Source organism: Passer domesticus, chromosome 4 (genome assembly GCF_036417665.1).
Source record: "Passer domesticus isolate bPasDom1 chromosome 4, bPasDom1.hap1, whole genome shotgun sequence".
Classification (NCBI taxonomy): Eukaryota; Metazoa; Chordata; class Aves; order Passeriformes; family Passeridae; genus Passer; species Passer domesticus.
Window position 1 is genome coordinate 4,014,060 of NC_087477.1, and position 4,715 is coordinate 4,018,774.

Here is a 4,715-nt window from a genome sequence, read left to right on the forward strand (position 1 = left end):
GTGGGAGACCTCACTGTGGCTCTGCAGGACTGGAAGGGTCCCGCAGGAAAGAAGGGGACAGAGTGTTCAGCAGGGCCTGTGCTGACAGGACAAGGGGGGATGGCTTTCAACTGCAGCAGGTTGATTGAAGCTGCATCTAGGGAAGCTGCTCTTTTCCACTGGGGGTGGTGGGGCACTGGCCCAGGCTGTGCACAGAGGCTGTGCATGCCCCATCCTTGGCAACAGGGCTCTGAGCAGCCTGCTCTGGGGGAAGACTGCTCAGCTGGGAACAAGATGTTGTTCTTCAGGCTCCCTTGCAAGCCCAACCGTTCAGGGACTCCATCATTCCATGGTCTCCACTGTCCACTTCAGATGGAGCCTGGGAACTGTGATGTCACAGCCCACGCTCCAGCTGGAACGTCCAGCGCCCAGCAAAGAGCACAACACAACCCTTGGCTGCTGTGTTTGCACACTCTTCACCCTGCTCCTGCCCACTCTGCTTGTCACCTGCCCCCTGATAACCCCATCACTCCTGAAAGATCCTGAGTGCCTGGATTTTGTCATCCAGCCCTGCAGGATGCTCCCATTTGTCCTGAGGAAGGTATGGTGCCATTCCATGGAGGTGGACACTCCCCACCTGCCTGGGTGGGCTGGAGCTCTGTGGGCATGGAGTGGGACAGGGACCCCACTCTGAGGTTTTGCTACCTCTGCAGGCTGTCCCAGACAGAGAGGAGGAGATGGAGGTAGATGCAAAGATTGATATGGAGGAGGAGATGGAGGTGGATGTGGAGGTGGAAGAAGAGATGGAAGTGGATGTGGAAGAGTCCATTGAGGACATGGACATTGATTAAGAAGGTGAGGAAGAGGCCATGATCTTGGCATGAAGAGTAATGCCAGCAGCAGGACAGGCAGAGTGGGTCTCCTGCTGCCAGGCTGGGGCTGGGCTGGGTGCTCCCTGCTCAGGGACATTGTACCAGGGCACTGGATTCTGGTGGCCATCCACAGCCTGTCCTGTGCCTGCTTTGCTCCACACAAGCTCCATGCCAGACCCAGCCAGGCTCAGTTCTGCTAGCAGAGTCCTGCTGCTGGGCCAGCTGTGCCAGCCTAGGGGCACATGCAAGAGCCCTCTGTGCCTGACTGGAGTGACCGTGGCATTTGCTTTTCTTCCAGGTGCGATGGACATCATGGACAGAGATGTCACCCTTTTGTACATACCTTTTACATTTTGTTGTTGTCTTATATGTTTTAGGGCTTTTTGTCTTCTGTAAATATGTTGCATCTATTTTTGCTAGATAGGTTCTTATGTATATATGTTCTATCAATTGTTGTTGTTACAAATATTCTTACAATGTAAATGTGTTCTGTATTTTTGCTGCTGTTATTCTGTAATAAACAAATTTTATTTTTCACACCCCAGTTCTCCTTGCATTTGCTTCAGGCACAGGCAGCATTTTGCAAAGTTGTAGTTTCCACTTGCTCCAGGTTCCCAGGGCTGGAGGTCCCTGGTATAGCCACCCCAGGAGTGGGGGTCCCTGTGCACAGAGGGATCCCACTGACAGAGGTGAGCCTCTCTTGCAGTTTCTCTGGACACACTTGGGAGCTGTAGGGGCAAAGCCCAGTGTGCCCTGGCCCACGGATCCCATGTTGGAGCAGGGCTGAGCCTGTGTGCTCCTGCAGAGCCTCAGCCATGGCTCTTCCCTGGGCAGCCCCAGGGCTCAGGAGGGTGCACTGTGCTGTGGGCAAGCCCTGCTCCTGGGCACCCTGAGGGGCTGGAGCCAGCCTGGAGGGAGCCTCAGCCCTACATGGACCAAGATTTCCTTTGGAAAACCCCCTCTGTCCACAGACTCTGGTGAGCACAAGAATTGATCCTCCTAGTTCAAGGTGTGACCTTCATTGGCACAAATGTGTCCTTTGCACTTTCTAGCACAGCAAATGTCAGTGCTTGTAATCCCTGTTCTGCACACTCTGCTCAGGCAGCAAAACTCCTGAACCTGAGGGAACATCTTGAATTAGCACCAACCTGCAGAGAGCTACAGGGGGAGAACCTACCCCCAAGCACCCAGAGAAATACTTGACACTGATAGTCTGGGGCAGAGCTGACACTAAAGTATTTTAATGCCAAGAGAGAGGCAAAGAAGAGATGGAAAAGAATAAGACATCTTCTCAGTCAGTGGGAATGGCTTGAAAGGGGGGCGGGGTGGGGGTGGATTCATGGCCAGCTGATCCAGTTGACACCCCCTCTCTTCTGGCCATGGCCAGAGCTGGGTGGGATGGCCCTGGCAGGATGGTCTCCTAGGATTCCCACAGATCCAGGCTCTAACTGTGGCTCTGTTCCTCTCCCTTCCAGCCCTTCAAGCCCTGAGGAGAGATGACAGCCCTTCCCAGAAAAACATAGTTGTTAAACAGATATTCAGTTGGAGAGTTACAGAACTGGCTCAGAAGAACCAGTGTTTGTTGAAGACCTGCAAATGCCATGGAAGATGAGAGTGCCTTGAGACCAGAAGAGACCAGCTGGAGCTCCAGGCACTGCTGATGATTGGCACAGCTAAGCCTGTGGGAAACTTGCATGGCTTCAGCCCTCTCCCTGCTTATAGATAGCTCCCTCCCTCCAGCCCTCAGACTCTGCCCATCCCTTCTTTTTCCCTCCACTCTCCCTCCCTTTTCACGGCTCTTTCCCTCTAGTCCTCAGATCCTGCCCTTCCCCTTTTCCCCACCCAGCTCATTCCTTTGCTTCGCCTTCTATTAATAAACAGTTTGGCTTCTTCACTTTGCCTGCATCCCTGTGGAGCTGAAGCAGAACAAATCCGGGGCCCTGGGACACACAGGCCCCTGCTGCCATTCTCTGCCACACCGTGTTTTGTGCACAGACCCAGAGGAACGAGGGCAGGTCAGGCTGGCACGGTCCCTGTGCTGAAGGTGCAGTTCCACAACCCTGTGCAGGTACAGATCCTGCTGAGCACACGGAAGGCCAGCAGTGGCACAAGGAGTCTGTGTGTCAGGAGTGAAGTCGTGTCTAAGGCCCTGCCACATTTGATCCGCTGCTGTGCACGTCAGCAAGATAATGAAGAACAGACAGTGAAGGAAACCTTATGGTTGAACTGGTGGGAATGTGACCCTTGAGAGAAACAATGGATTGGTCAATTGATGCGAAGTTAACCTGTGAAAGAGGAACAGCACACAGTGGAGCTGTGGTTGGCATGGAGGTGGTATCAGAAGCCATTGCGGCCTCATCTGATGCACTGGCCAAGCGTGAGATGACGTCCTAAGTGGAAAAACTGCAGAGGAGGAGATGTCAGGCCTGGTTCTGGTGTGGAGGGATGAAAAGGCCAAAATGCACGCCCTGTTGATGCAGGGGATGCCCTGAAAGTGGGTGGCCTGCCTGCCTCTCCCACTGCAGCACCATGCTGAGATCCCCTGAGAGGAGCCCAGTGCTCCTTGCTCCTCTCTGCTGACATGTGAGCCTTTGTCTGGTTTCGGGGTGGCCCTGGCTGTGTGAGGGGGGCTACGTGGGCACGAGACAGCCGGTCCTGTCCCTCTGGGTCCCAGCAGTGCCTGGCAGCTGTCCTGCATCCACGTCAGGATGCTGGCCAAGAGCGGTCCAGGAAGCTGAGGCACAGGTCAGGGCCCATGGTGTTCCCTCAGGATACAGCAGTCCCGAGGGGTCTCCCTAATTCAAAGAAATCTGCAGACAAATGCATTGTCCACCAAAAGCCCTTTTATTGAGCTGACGGGAGGGCAGGGGTCTGCACCCACCAAAATGCTTCTCTGCCATGTATAAATTTCAGTGGGTTGATGTAGGAATTGTATCAAAAATACCATCCATCTTTACCCTGCTGAGGTGATTGCATAGGCAGCGGGTTAGAAATACATTCTGTCAGATTCCTGTACTTGAAGCTGATGTCCAGGCGCTGGCCAGAGCGGTCTCCATAACCTAAAGCAGCACTTCTTCCTCATGGCTTCCCTGCACAGGGCTCATTCCCTACTTGCCCTTCTTTCTTCTGCTAGAATGTGTGGAATGTGTCTAAAGCTTTTTTCAAGTCCCTCTCCTGTCAAGTTAGGCCCCCAGGTTTTTCTTATGCTAACTGGTGCTAAGTACTTCCCTGTGTCTGTGCTAAGTACTTGTTTGCTTATGTGAATTGCTTGTGCTTATGTCAAACAAAGGCCTTGTTTCATCCTCCCTTTCTCTTTATTCTGATGCAAATTCTTTTGCAAGATTCCCTCCACAGTCCACAGGACATATGTACTGTTATGCTGCTCTTTTAATTTTCTACCACATCCATAGCTTCATGATTGGTTTAGAGGAGGGTTATTTTTTTTTTTTTTAATTAGAACTGTTTTGCTGAGGAAGCTAAAAATCTGAGGAGCTGTTGGTGATTCCAGATTTGACCATCACAAGAAGACATCTGACTCATGATGTTCTCTGTCTTTCTCTATTTTGGTGATGATTTAGATAATTTCTTTGATAGCAATTTGAGTGTCCATAAGGCTCTGTGAGATGCATTTTTGACTTCTGCCACTAGCCATTCTATATTAGGCTGGTGCAGCATTTCTTTTAGAACATCAATGATCCTTCCAGTTTGGAATTTGGGTGCTTTGTGATACACATCGTACGCATTCGGCATAAGCTCAAGAGAAGTTATTGTGTGGTGCAGCTCAAATAACATCTACTTTTGGTTGTGAGTTACAAATAGAGACGTTATCATTAGCAGTTTCATTTAATGAATCTGTTGTAATAG

The 4,715-nt window shown here is 51.5% G+C and overlaps 1 long non-coding RNA gene across 1 annotated transcript; it reads left to right on the forward strand.

The window, feature by feature from the left end:
* Window positions 1-404: 404 nt before the first annotated feature.
* On the forward strand, window positions 405-2,746 carry LOC135298425 (uncharacterized). The gene is made up of 4 exons (XR_010360407.1): window positions 405-580; window positions 693-834; window positions 1,150-1,540; window positions 2,327-2,746. It is a non-coding gene; the product is annotated as an uncharacterized LOC135298425 (long non-coding RNA).
* Window positions 2,747-4,715: the final 1,969 nt, after the last annotated feature.